Below are 24,813 nucleotides of genomic sequence, written 5' to 3'. Positions count from 1 at the left end.
ATAGGCATGATTCTATAACACAGTCATTTTCTTATTAGCTCACATAGGGTCCTCCATTATCCACTAGTGTTGCCTTTGATATTAATAATTTAAAGTATAAAGCAACTGCGTTGTTAACTATAATTTTAGAGTTTTCCGGTTAGTAACTCTTGTAGCAGTAGTTTTTTGTTTTGCAGCTAGAGTGTATCACTGTCATTTGTGTCATATTCTTGCCAGTCTTTTTGCAGAATACTATGTAGGTTCCCGAATCTTTTCACTATGTGGTTACTACAATCTTTCAAGATTCATGAAATAAGACAGAGACATGATAGAACTGGCCTAGCCCTACATAAGACTGATGTTTTGAAATTTCAAACGTTTTCAATGGAGATCACTCTACAATGTGGAATGGGAAATTTGCCATTTTCCTCACTGTAGTGTGATCTCAGAGTTGGTATATTTATTTAGTAGGGAGTGTGGGGGTGAAGGGGGGCCTGGCCCCCTGCAGAAATATAAAAAAATGTTTTTTTGTTTTATTTATTTATTTTTTAATTACAGTTTTGAAGTTTCAAAACTTCAATCTTACGGTCTCAACCATTTGCAGTTTGAAGTTTTGAAACTTCGAGCTTGTGAAGTAGATCCATATATGTACACACATACATATTTACATGGGTGTGTATATTTCTTTATATTGCTGATGAAGTTTTATCAACCAAATACATTGAAAAGTTGTGCTTCTTTTTTGTACATTGAAAAGTTCTTCGGCATTTACAACCATCTAAAAAAAAATAACCATGAACTAAAGTGATCTCAAATGTAAACAAACATACTACATTTGCAATCATCTAAACACCCCCACTCCCCCTGACATGCTGGCTCCACCCCAATCCAGAGAAATTAAATATACTAACTCTACAGATGTACAATTTATAGAGAAAGGGAACAACTTCCAAAAGTATATTACAGTCAAACTGTTAGATTACTCTTGGAAGGCTGTGTAAGACAACGCACTAAGTGTTTCATTAAATTCGCTTACTTCTTGGATTGGTGGTCTTGGTGGCATTTTATTATTTTATTTTTTTGTTTTTTTAAGTTGTATTTGCAAACTGTTAGAGATCAACTGTAAAATAATTCAACCATTGTAACCACCAATGAAAATTACCAGAACCAGTGGCATAAGATAAATCTGTGCCAACACCAAACACATGGCACCTGTATATATGTGTAAGTATACACACACACACACACACACACACACACACACACACACACACACACACAATGTGTGGCGATATATATATATGTGTGTGTGTGTGTGTGTGTGTGTGTGTGTGTGTCTGTCTTCCTAATAAGACGAAATGACAAGGTTGATGATAAAAGGTCAACTTATCAAACGCTGACATGCTACAATGCATGTATCATGCAAAAATCTCCGCACATGCAAAACAAACTTTTAATAAATAGCCTTAAACATCATTTTTTTTTGTAGAGGGCAAGCCCCCCTACATCAACTGTTAATTATATATGCTATCTCTGAGACTACATAATCTCAGGGAAAGGGCATATTTCTTTACTCTGAGAATAGTGCAATCTCACATATTTGTTGTCCTTCAGTATAATCAACTACATTTTTTTCATTTAAACATATGTTGACTAGTGGAGGATTTGATTAAATTTGGTTCCCCTTGGGATGAAAGGAGGTACTGTCAGCACAGCTAGCTGGAATTTTGTAAACAATTATATGACATTTGTGAATATCAAACTGATTTATACAAGGTGCTTGTGTTACAAATTTATTAGAACTGTATGGCATACAAGATGCTGGTATTACAAATGTATTTGAACTGCATTTCATGTGCATATCAAACTGATTTGTACAGATGTTTATGTTGAAAGGGTATTTGTAAATTGCTTGTGTTTGAAATGCATCTGCAATGTACCATATTGGATAGAGAACAGAAATGTACAGGCACTATTGTAACTAGCACACATTTTATTTGTTTTAACAGAGGAAAATGGCAGACAGGACGTTAACCTCAGTCCAACAAACTTTAGAAAAATATTTAAAATGAAATCACTTTACAGGCTAGGCCATACATATGCTATTTTTCAGGTGTCAATGCAGCCAGAGACACAAAGTCTGTACTAGGAAGCTTTCTGTATTATCTTTGATGTGAATAAATACTACTCTGGAACTGTGGAGGTATGCGATTGTTTTATGAATTCCAGCACCTGTCAAAGATCTGAGCAAAAGCCTTTGTGTGTGAATTTTATGGGTAGGTGCTTAATACTGCCAGCTGCCAGCAATGGGGATTTGCATGAGAACTAGAAGTCAGATGACCAGAAGTGATGTCATTCTGCAAGCTATCTCAGAAGTAATATTTTAATTTTATTTTCAGAAGTTTCTTAGTGAGGCAGAACATTCTGTATTCTGTCTTGGGCTTGACAACAACAAAAAGAACTATTTACCACATCATCTGCCTTGCTCTATTAATTAAGTTATTAGGGAATAGTATAATTCTCTTACATTCAGACATGAATATAGTGAAGCTTGGTTTAGATATTGTTTTTCTTTATTTGTCTGAGCCTGTCCTTCACTGTTATTTTAAATATTTCCTGTTTTTTGAACTCTGATGTCACTGTGGATATCTATCTATCTATCTATCTATCTATCTATCTATCTATCTATCTATCTATCTATCTATCTATCTATCTATCTATCTATCTATCTATCTATCTCTCTATCTATACTTGTATACTTGTTTGCTGACACTGTGTGGACCACTCCTAATAGCCTTGCTCTTGGTCAAACTACCATTTGTAGTAATAGTAATATTAGTATTAATATTACGCAGTAAAATTGGACACTCTTTGTTAAGGGCCTTAAAGTAGCTGGAGAGGGATTTTAGTGGCAGTGATAACTACCTTATAGTCTGGGCAGAAGGGGGCATAGCTAGTAAACCTGTGACAACTTTTCCCAGGTGAGTGTGTGTGTGTGTGTGTGTGTGTGTGCGTGTGTGTGTGTGTGTGTGTGTGTGTGTGTGTGTGTGTGTGTGTGTGTGTGTGTGTGTGTAAAACAAATCTCCAAGAGAGTGTATGTCAGCTACTTGGGCAGGGGCACGAATCACTGGTTGGACAGAGAGAGTGTTGGCGAACTTGGCTTGGAACCTTGGCTAAATAATCAACTCTATAGCTGTGTGAGTGGGGAGTCTTATTGGGGATCTGGAGAAAGAGGGAAAAATCAGCCTCAGACCGACTGTGGTCTCTGTGTCCTCTTAAGTGAAATTACACTTGAAGCAGAGAGCTGCATCTGGAAATACTTTGTGTTTACCTGGTATCCTCCAGTGAATGTCTCCCACTGGTGCCAGTGGTGAGGACTGATTCTCCTTGATTACTGGTCCAGTGGTGGGTCATCACATATTGGCTGGCAGTGGTGGGATATCCACATCACACCTATCTCTGTCTCTCTCTCTCTCTCTCTCTCTCTATATATATATATATATATATATATATATATATATATATATATATACAATCTTATAAGTAAGCAGTAATAAACTAAAGCACTACACCCTTTTATACTCCCTTTACGTACTTGGCTCCCTATTGGTCCTTTTTGATCAGTCAAAAAGTAGTTCCTTATACTATTCTGGCATGACCAAAAGTCAGTTTTGGGTTTACTCTCCAGTCCAGCTGGTGAATCTGGGAATCTTGAGCCAATGTTACAACTGCCTTATGTACACAGACCACCCTCTCCTCCTCCCAACAAGCTCAAATATATGTGAGAGATGCAACTATATAGCCAAACTGGAGGCTGAGCTCTCTCAACCCAGTACTGGCGCAGTCAGTCAGGAGGAGAAGGTAACCACACACACCACAAATCCAGCCTCACATAGACCTATCGCAACAGCAAACCAAACACATAAACACATAAAAACATACTCAGAGGCTCTAAATAAAAATCTGCCCAAGCAGCAGAGACCTCCAAAGCAGACTTCCAAGCAACTGCTACCCCACAACAATACCCACATATCACATAGTTCACAAAGTCAGTGTGCCACACGGTCACAGCCCTTAAGGCTAAACAACACACCTAATACTCTTGTAATAGGTGACTCTATTGTCAGACACACTGACGTCCCACTCACCAGGTTGAACAAGGAGAAGGTCACTGTAAGCTGCGTGTCGGGTGCCAGGATCCGCCACATAACACAAGCACTCAGGTCACTCCAAAACAAGTACAAATATGACTCCGTCATTGTCCATGCTGGTCTGAATGATCTGAGATGTACCTCCCTGGACTACATGAAAAGAGACATAGAGGAGCTCTCTAATCATGTAGCCCAGACCTCATACCATGCTTTTCGGTCCCAAAACCCAGACCGAACCACAAAAGGAGGGGGAGTATTCATATTCATCAAAGATACTCACACCTCCAGGTTAGTGGCACTGCACGAAGCATCGGAGACCATCCATGTGCAACTAACAGTGGGCAAAACTGCCTTTCAGTTTGTAGCCTTCTACAGACCACCCTCCCAAACTCACGAACCCCACTCGGCTTTCCTGAGAACACTGGAGAATATGAAGGTCTCTCCAAACACCATCATATTGGGTAACTTCAACTACTCAAACATAGACTGGGAGCACTACTCAAGCCCCAACACCCTCACCCAACAGTTCCTAGAATTTATAAACTCAAATGCTATGGAACAACTGGTCACCACTCCCACAAGAGGGGAAAACATATTGGACCTGATCATCACCAACACGGGGACTCTATGTACCATACCAGAGGTATACCCCTCATTGGTAAGATCTGACCATAAATTAATCTCACTGGACATCCATATCTCGTCCCCACCCCCAGCCAAGGAAACCACGGTGAAGGACTTCTCAAAAGCAAACTTCACACTTCTCAAAACCGAAGTGGAATCCTTCAAAGCCCCTGGGCCAGTGGAAAATACGGCCCAAACCACAGAATCCTTTACAAACGCATTCTATGGACACCTACAGGAATGCATGGATCGTGCTATCCCAAATAAAACCAAGACTCACTCCTCCAAAGGCAGGAGACCTGTCTGGTGGACCCCAGCCATAAATAAGCTATACAACAGAAGGAGAAAGCTACTACATGATAGAGCAAAATCCCAAAAAGGGAAGGCATCTCTGATCAGTACTAGCAAGAAACTATGATCCCTCATAAAATCATCTAAGGCCAGCTTCGAAAGAAAAATTGCACAAGATGCTAAAGATAATAACAAGGCCTTTTTTAGTTATGTCAGGAACCTGGGTGGCAACTCCCAGATATGCTCTGAGTTAGTGCAAAATGACAAAAAATACACTGAAGCCACAGACATTGCCAACATCCTGGCAGACAGGTTCAGTGCAAACTCCCCCCCCCTTCCCCCCCAAAAGAGCAAGTGTCTATCCCAAAAGAGTGAAGCCTCTCTGACATCACAGATGCACAGGTGAGAGCTGCCCTCTCCAAAGCAAAAAACACAGCATCAATGGTACTGGAAGGTGTCCCGGGCTGCGTCTTACACGAGCTCCAAGAAGAACTGAACCCTCACATAAAGTCACTGTTCAATCTCAGCCTTACTACAGGATATGTACCCAAGGAATGGCGTACAGCAACAGTGGTCCCACTCCACAAATGTGGTGCCACAATGGACCCCAGAAACTATCGCCCTATAAGCCTGACTAGCCTGGTCTGCAAAGCTATGGAGTGTATCATCATGGAACTCATAAACAAAGACATTGGGAACCTCCAAACACTGGATCCTACCCAATTCAGCTTTCTTAAGGGCAGATCTTGCCTCTTGAACCTGGTTGACTTCTTTGAAACAGTCACCAAGGCCACAGATGAAGGGAAGGTAGTCCACACAGCCTATCTGGACATAATACCCCACTCGGGCATCATAAATAAGCTCACCAGCTTAAATATCAACCCCTATGTCACAAGATGGGTTGCAAACTGGATCAGGGATAGAACCCACATGGTCAGAATTGCAGGTGCCATGTCAGACTCTAAACCAGTTACAAGTGGCATCCCAAAAGGCTCAGTCCTGGGACCTCTCTTGTTCGGTATATATTGCTCTGAGGTACAGGCTAACACGGGAGGACTATGGCTGACCAAGTTCGTAGATGACTGCAAACTGGGTGCCATAATCAACTCCCCGACTGTCACAAGCATCCTCCGAAAGGGTCTCACAGAGACGGATAACTGGTGCCAGAGCCATGGCCTAAAGCTAAATGCCAAAAAGTGCATAGTCATCCCCTTTGGGAAAAACAAAGTGCCAACAAATTATCACATAGGTGGTAATCCATTAAGTACGGAAGAAGTAATTAGGGATTTGGGGACCGAAGTAGATAGCAATCTCTCCTTTGACAATCACGTTGCCAAAGTGGTTAGAAAGACGTTCTATATAGCCCACCTTATCACAAAAGGGTTCACATCTAGATCAAGAGAGGTCATTGTGCCCCTCTACTCATCACTCATCAGGCCCATAATTGAATGCAATACCCCATTTGGGATGTACCTTACCCGACACCTGCAGCAACTGGAAAGACCCCAAAAGTAGCTCACCAAGAGGATCAAGGGACTCAAACAGATGCCCTATGCAGTTAGGCTAAAGAAACTCCAGCTCTACTCAGTTGCTTACCGCCTACTCAGAGGCGATCTGTGCCTGACGTATAAAGCCATGTCCAAACCAGAATTAATGGACATGCTCCACCTCAGGAAATCCAAATCCCTTAGAGCCACATGCTCCAGGGACTTAAACCTCAGCACATAAATAAATAGGACATGCTGGAGGGACAGATTCATATCTCAGAGGCTCCCCTCACTCTGAACAAAATCCCAATCCAAGTTAGGCAGAGCCCCTCAATGACCCTCTTCAAGAGAAATCTTGATGAGTGGATGAGAGATCGTAGGTTTACCCCTGGGATCTCTTCTGTGTCCCTACTAGACAGAGGCACAGTAAACTAATCTTAAAAGGGCTATCTTCTGTGACCTACAATACAGAGGCACAGTCAACTAATCTAAAAGGGTGGCGAAAGCCAAACACACTCTGACTAGGCTTATAAATGCCCTAGGGCAGATAGCCTAGTATCAACCTATGAACCTATGAACCTATATATATATATATATATATATATATATATATATATATATATACACACACACATATATATGGATTTCCTTTCAAAGCTCTAAATACTGAAAATACTGAATTTCAGTATCTCGAGACAGAAATATTGAAAGTGAAAATCACGAACCATGGAAATTGTCCCAGGGAAGTAAAACATTGCCCAAAATCACAAACTACATACTGTACCATTGTAAACCCACCTAGGTGGTGGGCTATGCCCCCCCACACCCCCGACTATATATACCAACTCTGGGATCCCTCTACAGTGGGGAGAAAGGCATATATCCCCACAATGGGCAAGGGTTTACTTGTCCTGGGATAATTTCCATAGTTCGTGATTTTCACTTTCAGTATTTCCATCTCGAGAGAGATACTGAAATTCAACATTTTCACTATTTCGTGCTTTGAAAGTGAAACTATAAATATATATATATATATATATATATATATATATATATATATATATATATTATATATATATATATATGGTTCTAGGTCATAAGATCGACAGCCACTCTCACCGACAACAAAAACATCGACACCACATTATCGACAAACCATAAACACGACACCTCACATGCCCGACAAACAAGTAACCGACGGTCCACAAACACGAAACCCCACACACTGCACACACCACAATAACAACAATCAACTAACAAAACACATCCCTTATCCAAAACCACACACAGAACACAAGCACATCAAAATCCTCACAAACCCACACTAAACCTCACACACACAACTTCCAACCCTAACCCAAACCCTTACCCTAAGGTCCGTCACTATCGCACACTCAGCTAACCTGCCCTAACCCTAACTCACTTAACCCACTAACCCAAAAATACCACTACACACTTACATAACCCTAACTCACTTAACCCGCCTAACCCAAAAACTGCCACTACCGCACACTTACCTAACCCGCGCTCTAACCCTAACTCACTTAACCCGCCCCTACAAAAAATACCACTACCGCACACTTACCCAACCCGAGCCCTAACCCTAACTCACTTAACCCACCCCTATCCCCACAGACTGTCACTATCCACACTTACCTTAGTCGCACCCACACGCCCTGCCCCCATACTCACACAGCCTTCTTTCCAACTCACTATCCCTGGCGGAGTTTTCATCCGTGGCGTCGGTCTTCCGAGTGTCGATCATCTGGCGCCATGCGTTGTCGGTTATCCCAGCTGTCGATCTTCTAACCTACACTATATATATATATATATATATATATATATATATATATATATATATATATATATATATATATATAGTCTGATTAAATGTGCAGTACAGCAAGGGTATTTATATAATTTTTTTCACAAGCATAACAATGCTCTGGAGAGGCTTTGACAATGAAGCTTGCTATGCTCTTTCTAATTATACAAGGTATCAAGGCAAACACATGCTTGCACTAAAGATGAACCATGCTGTTGACAGAAAATGATTTATATATATATCTTGTTCTCTTAGCAAATGATAGAATTTTTGTTCATAGGTTTTCCATCCACTTTACTTCACATGGTTGGAAGCTTATTCCAGAAAATGAGAATTCTCTGAGATACATATCTGTCCATACAACATGTCCTGTTTAAGTCAAAAGCATAGTTTGCATTCTTAAATATAGTAGTTCTGGTGCTGTTTTTTTCATGGACATTTGAAAGGTTCATCAGACTGGTATCCAAGGATGCCTTGTATGCCAGACATAAATCACTGCTCAGCAGTTTGTAGGTAACAGAGTACAGAGATAGGCCTCTGAGGTGATCGGCATAGAACATTGTGGTTTATCCTGTATTCCTATTGTAAGGAACATTTTTGTGCATACCAATCACTGCATCTACCTGTTCAGGTACATATCAAAGGGGACATTATACTCAATTATTGGTTTGATGATGGCTGAGTACAGTAGCAGTATGACTTACCTGGTCCTAGATGCATGCCAGTACTTATAAGCTGAGAGACATAGAATGATTTTCTTGCAACCTAAGACACATGTTGGTTGAAAGCCAGATTACTATTTGCATGAGTACCCAAATACCTGACTAATATATCGACTTTTACTGGTGTTTTATCACTGAGGTAATTTTCCTAGATGGCTGACTTCCAAAAAAGTTTTATTATGCATTTCTTGGCATTGAGTTTTAAGCTGTGGCGTTGGCACCATTCATTTGTCTGTGTTAAACCTTCCTGTAAGATGTTAGCATCTAGGGGGTTTCTATGATTGTTTTTTGTTTACAATCATCTGCAAACTTGGTAAGCCAGAGGCCCATGACATTGGCCTCAACTTCTGAAAAATAGATGCCAAAGAGCTGCAAACTCAGCACAAGCCCTGGGGGACTTCACTGGTGACCAGTTTGTTTATGGAGATGGTTTCTCCAGTCCTACCTAGAAAGCCATGAGCCGGCTGGTAATCCACTGAGTTACATAGGGCTTTATGCCCTATTCTGTGAGTTTATTTATAATACCTGTATGGAATATTGTATTAAATACTTAGCTAGATCAAGGTAGGCAGTATGCACTATTTTGCCCTCATTCATTGCCTTGATGATCTTCTCAAAGAAGTCCACCAGGTTCAGTAGATATGACCTACCTTTGACAAAACCAAACTGGGTTGAATCCAGTGTCTAAAGATTTCTGATGTCATTGTTAATTATTTCCATGATAATTCTTTCCATGGCTTTGTATATGAGATTAGTCAGACTAGTGAGTATGCAGTTATCAGGATCTATTTATGGTCCACCCTAGTGCAGAGAGATGACTGTTGCTATCTTCCATTTGCATGACACAAATACTATGTGGAGACTATGTTTCAATAGTGACACCAGTGTCCCTAATAGGCATATTTCAGGCATTTTATGAGGCATCCTGGGATATTACTGGGGACAACCAAAACTGTACTTTTGGCCTTAAAGAAAATATCTAAGACCAACTCCCTACTGATAGCTGGAGGGATTATGTTAGATCGTAATCGCTGGGGGGAGGCATATAAAACAAAGCTCATCCCTGTCCGTATCCAAGGACAAGTTGGATCTTTGGATGGGAAACAGAAAATTTACTTCAGGACTGCCCCTTGTACTACTAATGGACAGTGTCAGCTCCTAAATGATTTATTCCATGCACTGGTCCCCTCAAATTATCTATGGTATGATTCCAGTTATTGTCATTAGAGGTCATTTACAATTATCGACCATGGGATGGGTAAGGCCAATCTTTAACTAAATTTTTATTTTATTTATTTATTTATTTGCAGTTGGTTTACCAGGATAGTCCATTGGGCCAAAATGAACCCGTTTTCAATGGAGTCCTGGGGAGAAAAGCTCCAGTAAGAAGGTTACAATAGGTTTTACATTAGATTACAATGTTTACAAGTCAACAAATTAGAGCAAGACATTTCATGTAGTATGGCTTGAGAAAAAAGGTTACAGGTAGGTTTTAGGTTATATTACAATATTTTCCAATGATGCAGTTTAAAGCATAATGTATCAAGTAGTACAGACAGGTGATGAAAGTTTCAGAAGATATAATACTGGTAATGAAAACATTTCTATATAAGTACTGAGAGGTCCTAAATATTGACCAAACTTGAAAGTATGACACATAATACAATTTATAAAAAGTTTGGTTAGAACAAGTAGAGAGAGTTTGAGTTAGGAGAGGCAGTATAGGAAGTTAGAGGAAGGGAGGGAAAAAGGAGTTTGCCAGTTTATATTATGATGGATGAGAACAGGAGCATTCTCACTGGGATATTAGGTGAGAGTGAAGAGATTTTTTGAAAGTGAAGTGGTTAGAGATGATACGAATGGATGGGGGTAGGGAGTTCCAGAGACGTGCTAGGCCGTAGGATAGGAGAATTTTACCTGGGGGGCAAGTAGGTTTATGCAATTCTATTAGATTTTGGTTGTTAGATCTTAGTACTCTGTTGGGTAGGTATGAGATATGTTATTTTGAGCACAAAAGGGGAAACTGGCTAGGCTTAAAAATGAATTGCCTGGACAACTTGCCTGGTACTTACCTATGAACCTATGTGACTCCATTTACTAACAGTTTGCAACACTGTTGTGTGCTGCCCTTGAAGTTTCAGACATAACTAAACAAGGCCTAATGGTTATTCTTGACCTGACACGCTATCTTTACCTCAAAATTTTCTCTGTTGAACTTAATTAGTCCTCCTAGTTGCCTATTCAGTTTGATGAAAGAGTTTTTATCGTTTTTTGTGCTATACTTTTTGGGAAACCCTTGACATAATGTTTTTAAGCTGTCAATAATAGATTTAAGAATAATAAGGAAAAGTGGAGAAGCTAAAAACAACCCTACCACACATTTCTCTGTTGGCTTGTCTTCTTCTCTGCTCTTTGCTGAGAGATTTTCTTCTGCAGATGCTTATACTGTTATAAAGCTTGAAGTATATAAATTAACTCCTTAAACCTGTTATATGTACTTATATTTACTATTAACTTAACATCAGAGTTAAGTATTGAAGAAGAGCCACTAAATACAGTGTATAGTTTATTTCTGATATGTGCATATTTCCCAAAGTTGATAATGGTAAGAATGGGACCATGTGCTGAAGCACCTTTGCAAAAGCCATACCGAAGAAGATTCAGTATCTTAAATGGTGGAATTCCTTCAATATTTCAATGATATGTTCAAATATTTTCCAATAATTTTCTCAAAACACCCTTCTTGTAGAATTTAAAAACAACCCCCCCCCCCACCACAAATATGTAAGAGTGAGTTCATTTTACTCTGTGCAGTTTAAACAGCTGAATCAGACACTTCTGAGCCTGGCATTTTATTACTAATTTCTAGGCTTGAGTAAAAATGCACACCCCACATGTTTTGGCAACATCTGTAACATGGTTAAAGCCCTTATTATAAACTGAACTGTCACTTAAAGCTATGAAATCTTTGCATGTGGTTTGAAAACAAATGACAGGAAGAAAAGCACTTATTTTCTCTTGCAAAATGTAACCCAAACTGTATTACACCTAACCACTGTGTAGAAGAGGTGAGCAGATTTGAGGTATTTCCATTATGTCTGGTAAAGGAAATAAGCTAAATATGTACCCTGTATAGTGCAAATCACAAATGGAAAAATAAATATTTATTTATGCATTTGACTAATTTTAAAATTAGACAGTTGCTTAGTGAACATGGATTTCAAAAAATTTTATGAAAAAAATTGAGATTCTAACAATTCTAAATATTCTAATTTCATCACAAAACTATTTATTTTAACAAAAGCGACAATAACACAACAGGTACAGCCAGTGTACTAGGTTGAATTTTTATAAGAAATAGCACCATGCTATATCATTACATTGTTTCTTGTCAGTAACTACAGACTACATTTTAACTTTCTGGACCAAAGCCATTCCAAAATTCCTTTTAGGAGTCTCTAAAATATCATTGCAATATACTTTTGGTCAATTTATTAGAAACCAATTTAGGAAAGCCTATCATCCTTGTCTATAACTAAATAATCCAATAGATCCCATCAGACCTGTTTTTCTTGTCCTGATTGAAAAAGTGGGCTCCTCAGAAAATGCTGGATAGATAATAACAGCTATAATGTTATCAGAGATCAAGTCTGGAATGTATTTAATGTTCTTCCAAGATGGCGAGTACCAGATCCAGCATGTTTGATCCTCTGGTTGGAGCATTCCAGGGTGTTTGTGTTAATAAAGTCTAGGAAGTATTCTGCCTGTGAGTCTGAGGCAGTGTACATTTCCCAGTCTATAGAGTGGTTGTTAAAGATATCCATGAATAGGATGCTTTGTTGGATGGTGAGCACCTCTAGTAAGTTTAAATAAGAGTCATGTGACTTGAGGGGCTTAGACAGTAACCTGTAGCTAGCTATGATATGGGAACTTATCTGACATTTTCTGTAGTAGCCACATTCCAAAGAGCGCTTGGACGAAGAATTTGCTGAGTTGTTTTTTCTGATTACTTACAGGTGCTCATAAACTGATTGTGGCAGCTGCTAGACACAGTGGGAAGAGACTGTAGCCCTGAACCAGAATCTGTATGTATTTATTTATTTTATTACATAGTTTGAACACAAAAGTAAGCATGCAACTCTATAGGCCAGTGTCTGATTACTCAAAGTAACTCCGAGATTGTAGACATAGATTGTTGCTACACTGTAAATACTGAAAGACATTTCCACAGTGACCTGTTGAATACTTCAGAGTTCTTGAAATGTTCAGGACAGTCACAGTATAGGACTTGAATGAAGCAAGCTATATTTCTGTAGTAGACAAGGTTTTTCAGCAAGCAAGGTTAACTGAAAAGTGGAGTTGTGTAAAACCTTACCATAATAGTAGAAGTCCTTGCCTTCACTGCTGCAGTATTCTTCACAGATGGGATTCCCTGCAATGGAAGCCCGATGTCTGGCCAGTCTCCCAAAGCCTACTGTCGCTTTAAGGTACACCAAGCATCACCCAAGTCCTCCTTGCATAGTGTAGGGCATAAAGGTTATGTTCAAGCATGACCCAGTAGGAACACCAGTCCAAGGAATCCAAGAGGTAACCTGTACATGCAGGAAGACAAATGTCTAGGGGGATGGAGGGAGGGAGCAAATACTACAGCAGTGAAGGCAAGGACATCTACTGTTATGATAAGATTTTACACAACTATACTATGTCCTTACATTCACTGCTGCAGTATTCTAAACAGATGGGAGACTGCCAAAGCTCAGGAGGAAAGTTGGGATGAGGAAGGAGGAGAGGAATACCTTAAAAAGTCATGGAGAACAGCACTAGAAAAAACAGCCCTAGCTCTAGAGATACCATCCAACGTGTAGTGCTTGGTAAAGGTACGCACAGAAGTCTAGGAAGCTGCTTCAAGAATAGACTTAGTATCTAAGCCCTTAAAAATCACCAGAAAAAGCCACAGCTCTAGTAGAAGGAAGCCTTTGGCATAAAAGAAGGCTTAGTGCACAAGGACACTCAGTCCTCATGAAAGACCAAAAAGGAGGGCAAGCCATAAGGGCCTTTTACTCAGATACCCTTCTGGCAGAAGTAAGAGCTAACAAAAGACAGTCTTCCAGGAACAATGTTGCAAGGAAGCTGAAGCAGCAAGCTCAAAAGGAGCCTGAGTCAACTTCTCCAAAACAACATTAAGATCCATGGGAAGAGGGACAGGCTTCCTGGGAGATCTAATATTAAGGACACCTTTAAGAAATTGTTTAAACTCAAATCTAGAAGCTAAAGGAGGAGATAAAGGCAGACAAGCAGAGATAGCTGAGAAGTGGGCCTTAACAGAAGAATAGGCCAAACTAGTATTGAGCAACTCACACAAATAAGAGATAACCAAATGAACATCCACAGTAAGTGGGTCCAGGTTACAGGAGAGACACCAAATAGAAAACCTCTTCCATTTGGATAAGTAGACTTTCCTATTAGTAGGTTTCCTGACCTCCTGCAGGACTTGCAGCACGTCCTCAGAAAAAAAAAAGGTGTCTATGAGGAATCAAAATCCAACCACCCACAGTGTCAGTTGAAGAGTGGACATGGATGAGAGATCCCTTGTGTTGTGTGATTAGCTTCACCCTGTGAAGTAACTTGTGATGATTGTCCCTGGCTAGATGCAGAAGTATAGGGAACCAGTGCTGTTGTGGCAAAAAGGGATTCAACAACAAGGTTTTGGGAGCATCCTGCGGAATCTTGAACAACACTTTCCAAATGAGAGAAAGGGGCGAGAATGCATAAAGAAACATCCCCTTCTAAGAAAATGAAAGGGCGTCCACCTTCCACACCAGAGGATCTGGGACTCTGGCAGAAAACAGAAGAACTTGCCTGTTCAGAAGGGAGGCAAAAAGATGCATTTTAGGAATACCCCACTGGTGGATAATGTCCAGAAACACATTCCTGTGAAATATCCATTCATGAAACAGAGTTAAGGACCTGCTCAGAGTGTCTGCCACAATGTTCTGACTGGAAGGGATATAAACTGCCTGAAGAGTCACTTGATACTTGACAGCAAGATCCCACACCAGAAATGTCAACCGGCAAAGGAGATAAGATCTTGTTTCTCCCTGTTTGTTGATATACCACATCACTGTGATATTGTCTGTGAACACCTTGAAAGGCCCTGGAGAGAAAAGAGGATGAAATGCCTGAAGAGCCAACAGAAGAGCTCTCATCTTTCTGACATTGATGTACTCCTTCTGCTGATGAGTTGATCACAGCTGATGAGTTGACCACACCCCTTGTACCATTAGGGAGCCAAATGTCACCCCCCCCCATCCCATGTCTGAAGAGTCTGTGAACAATTCCTGACAGGGAAGAAGGGGATAAAAAGGGATCCCTGGGTTCAGAGACAACTGCTGAATCCATCAGCGAAGTTCCTGTCTGAGACAAGAAAGAAGATGAACTACAAAGTCTAAAGGATGTGCATGTTGAAGCCACACTGACTTCAGAAACCACTGAATCTTTCGCAAATTAAGTTTGGCCAGAAGGAACATCAGAATGGTGGATGCCATGAAACCCAGACGTCTCAGAAACTTCTTGATAGAAATGGAAGTCAGAGAAAGAAGAATGTGAAAGAAAGAAATAAGAGTTAAGGCCTTTGAAGGAAGCAGGGATGCAAGTATTGGCACCTTCTGAATCCTGCAACCCAGAAAAACATGATCCTGAGAAGAAATCAGAGAAGACTTTTTGAAATTGATCGTGAACCCCAGGCTCCGAAGAAGAGAAATGACAAAATGCTGATTTTGCAAAAGGATCTCTGGAGAGGATGCCTGCATCAGCAGGTTGTCTATGTAAAGAAATATTTGGATCCCTTGAAGCCTGCAAAAAGCAATCACAAGAGCAAGGCATTTGGTGAAGACCCTTGGGGCAGTAGAAAGGCCAAAGGGGAAAGCAGAAAACTGAAAATGCCAGGAAAAAACAGAGAAATGCAAAAAACTTCCTGAAAAGAGGATGGATCAGAATATGGAGATAAGCATCCTTGAGATCCAAAGAGACTAAACCGATTCTGAAGGGACAACATTTGAAAGGAAGGCACTTTCAGAAAAGTGTTAAGATGAGAGAGGTCTAGAATAGGTCTCCAAGTGACCTTTTTTCTGGGAACTAGAAACAGTCTGGAGTAGAACTCTTTCCCCCGTGGGACACAGATACTTTTTGAATAGCACCCCGAGTCAAGAAATCTTGAAGAACCTCTGGGGAAAAATGGAAGTTGTTCCCGAGGAGGCTGAGGAATACCCATAAAAGGAGGATATGATTTCCACACCATGATGTACCCCTTACAAATGATAGACAGAACCCAAGAATCCTGAATGATCTGAAGACAAATAGGAAGAGAAAGGAAAGATGAAGAGAAAGAGGAATGTGGGTGGTAAGAGATGGATAGTCATACAGCACCTGGTTTGTCAGGAAAGTAAAGCTTCGAAAACCCTGAAAACTGAGTACCCTTAGCAGGAGGAGCCTGTTTGCCACTCGTTTTACCTTTTGTAGAAGGACAAGATTGCCTACAAACAAAGGCTGTCAGTGGGGTAGTTCTCTGAAATTTAAGCAAACCAGCAGCTGCCTCCCCAAACAAAAGTTTAGTATCCAGAGGAGCATCCATAAACTTAGCTTTAATATCATCAGGTAGAGGTTGAATCCTAAGCCAAGGATAACTTCTCATCACTGAACCCAAAAAAAAGCTCTACAGGAGGCATTTGCCATATTATAACTACATTTGATGGAATGATGAATGACTTGAGAGGAAGTCTCTAGCAATGAAAGAGCAGAAGTTTTACCCTCAGAGTCTGGAAGAAATCAGAAATACATTGACAAACCTGAGAAAGAAGAGCCAACACATACCTAGACAAATGGGTCTGATAATTACTAGCCCTAAAAGCTAGGGTAGCAGAAGTGTAAACCTTCTTACCCAGCCTTTCCATGGTTCTGCTGTCCTTGTCAGAAGGCAATAACTTGGGCGAATGAAACAATTGAGATGGCTTATCAGAGGCTACAGCACCACAGAGGGGTCAACAGCAGGACATTTATAGAACAAATAACAATCTTCAGGCACCTTTTAAAACCTGGAACCAGAAAAAATAATCCTCAAACAAAACCGAAAAGACCAACTGTGCCTGCACACACCAAGGAAGCACCAAGATGAATTGGAAAACCACACTTTATTCGGACAGAACTGAATTGGGTGCTTTCATCTTTTTTTCACCCTATAAAACCTTTCAGGCTTCTTGGCAGCAGGGGACAGAGAATCAGGCGCATGAGAGGCACTGGAAAAAACGCCAGCAAAGCAGCCAAAACAGGAGGAATAGCCACAGGCTTAGGAGATTCCAACTGCAGCAACTCATAGTACCTCTTATGGATATCCGACACCTGAGCATGATCCCATTAAAAAATTCTGTCATCCCAGAAAGAGTGTCTCCAAAGGAAATTTCCTCAAAGGAACATCAGGACCAATAGATTCTTCCTCCTCTAACCTATAGTACAAAGAAGAAGGAATTTGCGCAGAATAAGTCAGAGATTCATCATCAAAATCTGACTCATCCTCTGAAGAATCCTGTTCTCTAGGCCTTTTAAGGGGAGTAGAAGACCATGGAGGAGCAGAAACCAAAACTCCTTGAGTAGGCTTTAAGGATATTAAAGCAGTAAATAGGCCTGAGTAAAGGTCTGTCACTCACTTTGTGGATCCCTAGGAACAGAAGAAACACATTTAGTTTTTTGTTTCTTTTTTAAGGGAATGTCCCCCGATAAAACTGACCCAGGACAGCAGTCAAGAACCATAGTAGGAACTTTTTCCCCAACTAAAATCCGATGAACTCCTCTAGACCCCTCAGAAAAAATCAACTGTGGTTTCCCCTGAATGTCTGAAATGGATGCCTGCAAAGCCTCTTCAGATGTGCCACCAGCTGGATCTTCACCAGCCTTCAACCTGATCATGGCATAGAAATCTGACAACGCATCCGGGTGAACCCCTGGTTCAGAACTACTTTGGAAACACCTGGCAGAGGCTGGACAGTGGAAGATTCCAGTCGTACCTTTTTCACCACCTTCTTCCCTAACAGTTGATGCTCAGGGTAGTAGATTCTTTACATTGTATCTTTAGCAAGAAGCTTAAGACACTAGTTCTCAGGATACGGAAAGGGAAGGGAAGAAGGCCTACTGGGAAGGGTTTGGGGGACTATCACCTGACAAATTGAACCAGACATATGGTTCTGAGTAGCTCCTAGGCAAAAATGACACTTATCTTGCTAGTCTTTATGGGGAGTCTGTCTCCCTCACTGGCACTTACCCTTCCTGTATGACACTAACTCCAAAGAGCACAAAAAAATTCAAGAAAAACAAAAAACCCAGTGGTACACTTGTCTGCAAACAGGCTTACCCGTAGCATGAAAATGCATACAGCTGGTAAAAGACAGATGTAAGCAAACAGATTGATGGTACAAAAAAACATTCAGACTGGCAGCAAAGAAGTTCTGTAGATAGTACACTTGAATGACACCTTTATGCCATACATTATGCAAGGAACATTTAAGTGACGTTCAGTGTACCTTAAAGTAACAGTAGGCTTTGGTAGACTGGCCAGACATCAGGCTTCCATGGCAGGGAATCTCATCTGTGAAGAATATTGCAGCAGTGAATGTCAGGATATCAGGGTCTATATTACATGAACGAATGATCATAATGTCGAATACAACATACTCGACACACTTTGATTGATCGTTCATGTAATCGAAACCTTAAAACCCTGAAAAATACAAAATCAAAAGATTTTGTTCATCCCACACCTTCCTTATACTAACATACAACACACACACATACAACCAATGCATACAAACCCCTGAGATCACTGTACATTGGGGAAAGGGCAATTTCCTGGTAATTGCAAAGCGACTTCTTACACAAGTGATTACCGGAAAATTGCCCTTTCCCCAATGTACAGTCATCTCGGAGTTGGTATATAAAAGAAAGCAGCCTCTTACCTACCCATTTTGAACAGTGTAGTTTGTTTATGTCACACGCTAGACTCACTACCAAGGCGACCAAAACATTTTGGAACTCCAAATTTCCACATTTAAAGTCTCCAATAACATGAACGTTAGATCAAAGTGCATCGAGTATGTTGTACTCGACATTTTGATTGTTCGTTCATATAATATAGACCTGGATATCACTACTGTTAACCATTTAATTCATCTAAACAATGAATACCAAGATCTTTCTGACCAACTTGGCAAGGTCTCATGTTGTGGACTTCAACTATTTTCTGGAACTTGGCAACACAAAACGAATAAATAAATAAACAAACAAAGAGTGTTTTATGAGAAGAAAAACATCCATGCACCTTATTGCCTATAAAAGATAAAGCTGATAATTTTTTTGTCAAGGAATCCCTACTGGACACTCTTGGTCATCATGACCAAGATATGAGCATGCACACTCCAAGGAAAACAAAGGCAGTCATTAAATTTGTTTTCCTGATACTGGGTAGAGGTAGCATGTGCTCAATTGCCGTAACAGATATTACTCATCCTCTATGTACACCATTCTCTACCACCTAATAATGCTAACACTTCATTATTGTACAAATAAATAATTCCACAATCAGTAGGTAAAGTCTGAGCAGTGGAACTATATAGCCTGTCATGGAAAAAAAGTGTACTGCAATACATGAAATAGGAAAATAAAGCATGCAGACTGTCGGCATGACTCTCTCCAACCAGTCTGCCAAAAGTATAGTTGTTTAACCAAAATGTACATGCTTATCTAGTAGAACTCTGTGCCAGCAAGTAAAAATGTTCATTTTCACAACTAAGGTAGAAAGGCAACAATGGCCAGTGTAACAACAAACTAAACAGCTTAAGATTAAACCAGTTATTTTTTTTAACCAAGTGCTAAGCTATAAAACAAAAAAAGACAGTTAAGCTTAGGCCCGATTCTTGGCAGCCAGCTGCTGCTATCTTGCTACAAGTCTATGATAGCTGCTCCTGTTATTTGTGTGTGTGTGCATTTGTGCACACGCTCTCACACACACATGCGCGAGCACTCACACACACACACACACACACACACACACACACACACACACACACACACACACACACACACACACACACACACACACACACACACACACACACACACACACACACACACACACACACTCATACACATGCAGAATATCACTCTCACACATGTATTGTGTATATTTTATGAATTCTAGAAATTTTCCAATAGTTATAAAAAAGTTAGACATTGAAATGAAACAACTTTTCACAGGGATATAACAGCACCTTTGGCCAGATTCATGATGTAGATGTGTAAAAACAGAATAATTACCAAATCACATCTTTTTTGGTTAAAGGCAGCCCCATTATCCATCAATTATAAATACATGTTATCCATACAAGTCTCAGAATGTCCAAAGTTAATAATAAATAATAATGCTTAGACTATTTCAATCTCCAGTTTACAAAAACTCATAGTTATTTACAACCATCCACAACCCATATTTGGTTGCTTGCTTATTATAATTTGTGCACATCTCAAATGTCAGGGTATAATAAAATAAAATGAAATAATGGTCACCCAGTATACTTTGAACTCCATTTAATACAACCCCAACATTGTTCACTAGCACCCACAGCCCATATGTATTGCCCCTTATTACAGCTCCCTAAATAAAACACAACACATCAAAATGCCAGTGTGTGACAAGTCAATTGGATACCACATATCTGTGATACATGTGCCAACATCAAATCAGCCACGGATAATGTTATTCATAAAGAGCATCACACCAGCTCACATGGCCTCAGCTTGCTGGACAGCACTCATCCATGTAACAATGCCATGCTGCTCACAATTGTATGCTTGTCCAGCTCATGAGCCAAGTGGCACATCCCAAGTGCCCCCTTGGCAAACCATGCCAGACCTTCCAGAACAGCATTGCAAACTCTCGCTCACTTGTCACATATTTTGTCTATCTGTCCCAAGAAAGAAGTGGAAAATGACAAAGAGAGGAAAGGCTATCTAGACACCACCCATGTGGCTGCTGCTGTGTAGCCTGTTCCAACCACTTTCCTGGTTGTGCACCTTCATTACTTATCACCCTTCAACATTCACCAGATGATAATTTCTATTGTTTTCATATGATAACAGCAAAACAGCATTGTATAATGTTGAAACTAAATCAAATGCTCTGTCTTTTGCTACGAGCAATACCTGCTGGCTTGTTACTAACTGAAGCTCCAAATCCATACCTTATAAAAGTGCCCTTTATTTAGCACTGGCTAAAGAGTATGTCAGCAGCTATATGCTGCTATAGCACATCACTAAAGAACTATGAACAAAGATAATATAATGGGGAAACACCTATAAGCTTAGAATGTTGACAAATAACATATTTTGCCCCAGCATCCCCTCTCTGAAACCCAGAAATAAGCTAACAAATAGAACAGGTGTCCCATGCACTCCAAATACTGCATTACAATATATCAAAACAATGGAAACCTCATTCTCAAACTCTGAATCCCACCCCCCACCCCAACACAGAATTTCGGTCTACCATGATAAACAAGGCTGTTGATAAACCATCAAGACAGCAATCTATTTCTATAAAATCCAATCATGTATTGGTGAAAATCTTCTATGGCAAATTCCTAATTGTGGTAGCAGGACAGGCAGCTATGAACAAATGAACCAAGCATTAGGGGACACTGCTAATGCCTGGTTTTCTGCCAGGAATGATTTGGGCATATCAAGATGCCAAACTATAATGAAACAAAATAAAGACCTACCACACTATGTATTTCAAAAAACATTTTATCACAAATACAGAGGCACTCATCAACCCCCACAGCCATGCCTTTCAAATGCAAGTTAACTTCATGATACATGCCAGTTCTATTTATTTTTTGTTAGTTAGCTAATTTCCCGCTGGTGATTTCAGCATGGCAGTGAATACTGTATCATGGACGCTGGTATGAACTGCAGCTAATGTCAGAACTGTTGCAAATCCATTCTCTGATTTTTAGATTAGTCACGATTTGACCAGTTTTTGTCAGGGTAGAGGCAAAAAATAGTAAAAAGTCTTATACCTTTACAGAAAAAAATAGTTTGCTGAAGGTTTTGTAGAAATAAATGTGCTATGGCTTGAATTATGTTAATATAAAAAAAAAACAATAGAACAACACAACTTCTTAAATATGGGAAGGTGAGAACAGCCTCCCAATGACTGAATGTATGTTGACATATCCTGCCAAAAGTCTTACATTTCAGTAAGAAATGTGCTGCTTCAGAATCTAAAAATGAGAGTCAATTTTAATTTATTAATTATTATTTATAGGCGGCAGAAACAAAATCTGGCTTTGTTCTTGCTCAATCCAAAGGATAAACTATATCCCTAAATATGAACAAGTACCTCTTCATACCTTACTCCTCCTTCCACCAACCCCCCTTTTTGACTCACTTCCTTATTTCAATCAATTTTTAACCCCTGATTCTCTGCCTAAATATGCCATAACCCTGATTTTTTTTCTCCTACTTAATACTAGAATTCCTGTTTGTGTTATTGTGACAACTGTGCCCTGGCCCAGCAATCAAGGAGCCTCAATCCTCACCACTAACACCAGTGAGGGGCATCACATATAGGAGGAAAGGATAACAAAAGCACACAGTAAAGTGCAATTTCCCTTAGGAGCACACAGAGATTGCTGGTTGCATTCAAAACATTTAACCCTAGCTCCTGGACATGTGCCTGGACTAGTGGTTTCCCTTGCTTATAGCAGATTCTGTTGGGGCAGTTTGTGCTGCCCTCCATGGGTCCCTTTAGACCCATGAGAAATACTGGGGGTCCCTTTCCTGTGCAGGGCTGCCCTGCTTGCCAGGTATAGGGTCTCCCTTCTTCCCCAACTCATCTGAAGTGACACATTGTCTAAAAGCTAACCAGATCCTCATGTCCTCAGGCAAAGTGCTAAGGGCTTGTTCCCTCACCAAAAAGTCTGCCAGCCCTTCAAAAGTGGTGACCTGACATCCACTCACCCACCTATGGAAATAAGTGCTCAGTTTAGCAACATGTTCACACATATTTTCATCTGCCTTGCGTTTATGCTCATGGAACTTTTTCCTATACATTTCAGGTTTTAGCTTAAACAATTTTAATAAGTGATTTGTAACAGCAGTATAATTAAAACATGCAATGTCAGACATTTTTGACAAAACAGTTACAGCTTTACCATGGAGTAAGGGGGTCAGGAACCGTACCCAGAGCCTTTGGTCAACACCATACTGTTTGCATCCCCTCATAAACATATGAATGAAACTATCAAAATCATCCCCCTCTTTAAACTGTGGAAGAAATTTACTGACCTTTTGTGCTTCTGGAGTTCAGTTACTCCCTTCCCCATTACCTCCATGACTCTGGCGAAGAGTCAGCATTTCCCTCTCATGCTTCCTCTGCCACTCCTTTTCCTTGGCTTCTAGGCATAGTGGTTTCTTATTCTCTTCAGCCAGTAGACTCCTCAGTCTCTCACATGCTTCTGTTTCCAAATGCCTGGCCTCCACCTCAAGTCTCTTTAGCTCCAGATGGATTTTTAAGCCCCCTGCAGAAAGGCTGAGCTGTCCATTCTCCGAGAGTATTATATCTCCACTGCCAGCCTGATTGTCCTCTTGGTTGCTGTTTTCTGATGCAGTTGTAACCAAGGCTGAAATCAGGTCTGCCTTAGTCAGGTTTCCATGCACCAGTCCTTTAGCCTGGCACATCTCTGCCAGCTGGCTCCTTGTCAGCTTTCCATACTCCTCTGCTGACATGCTGCCTGCTCACTCTGACTAACTAAGCTAACCAAAGAAATAAAACAATTGTGATCTGAACTCTGAGTATTCACTGCATGGCTGATTTAGAGTACAAAACACCTTCAGAGTGCACTGTACACAAGCTACAGGAATTCACTCTACCCACACCACTACAAGCCAATTAGTATTTGCCAAAGAATTAATATGTGGTGTGGATATCCCACCACTGCCACCAATTATTATGTGACACATGTGCCCTGGCCCAGCAATCAAGGAGCCTCAATCCTCACCACTAACACCAGTGAGGGGCATCTCATATAGGAGGAAAGGATAACAAAAGCACACAGTAAAGTGCAATTTCCCTTAGGAGCACACAGATATCACTGGTTGCATTCAAAACATTTAACCCTAGCTCCAGGACATGAACCTGGACTACTGGCTTCCCCTGCTTCTCTAGCAGATTCTGTTGGGGCAGTTTGTGCTGCCCACCATGGGTTCCTTTAGACCCATGAGCAGTACTGGGGGTCCTTTTCCTGTGCAGGGCTGCCCTGCTTGCCAGGTATAGGGTCTCCCTTCTTCCCCAACTCATCTGAAGTGACAAATTGTCTATCAGCTAACCAGATCCTCATGTCCTCAGGCAAAGTGCTAAGGGCTTGTTCCCTCACTAAATGGTCTGCCAGCCCTTCAAAAGTGGTGACCTGACATCCACTCACCCGCCTATGGAAATAAGTGCTCAGTTTAGCAACATGTTCACACACATTTTCATCTGCCTTGAGTCTATGCTCACGGAATGTTTTCCTATACATTTCAGGTTTTAGCTTAAACAATTCTAACAAGTGATTTGTAACAGCAGTATAATTAAAACATGCAACGTCAGACATTTTTGACAAAACAGTTACAGCTTTACCATAGAGTAAGGGGGT

This window comes from Protopterus annectens, chromosome 4.part1 (genome assembly GCF_019279795.1).
Source record: "Protopterus annectens isolate FY-2018-M chromosome 4.part1, PAN1.0, whole genome shotgun sequence".
In the NCBI taxonomy this organism is placed as follows: Eukaryota; Metazoa; Chordata; order Ceratodontiformes; family Protopteridae; genus Protopterus; species Protopterus annectens.
Note: the sequence above shows the minus strand (reverse complement) of the source record.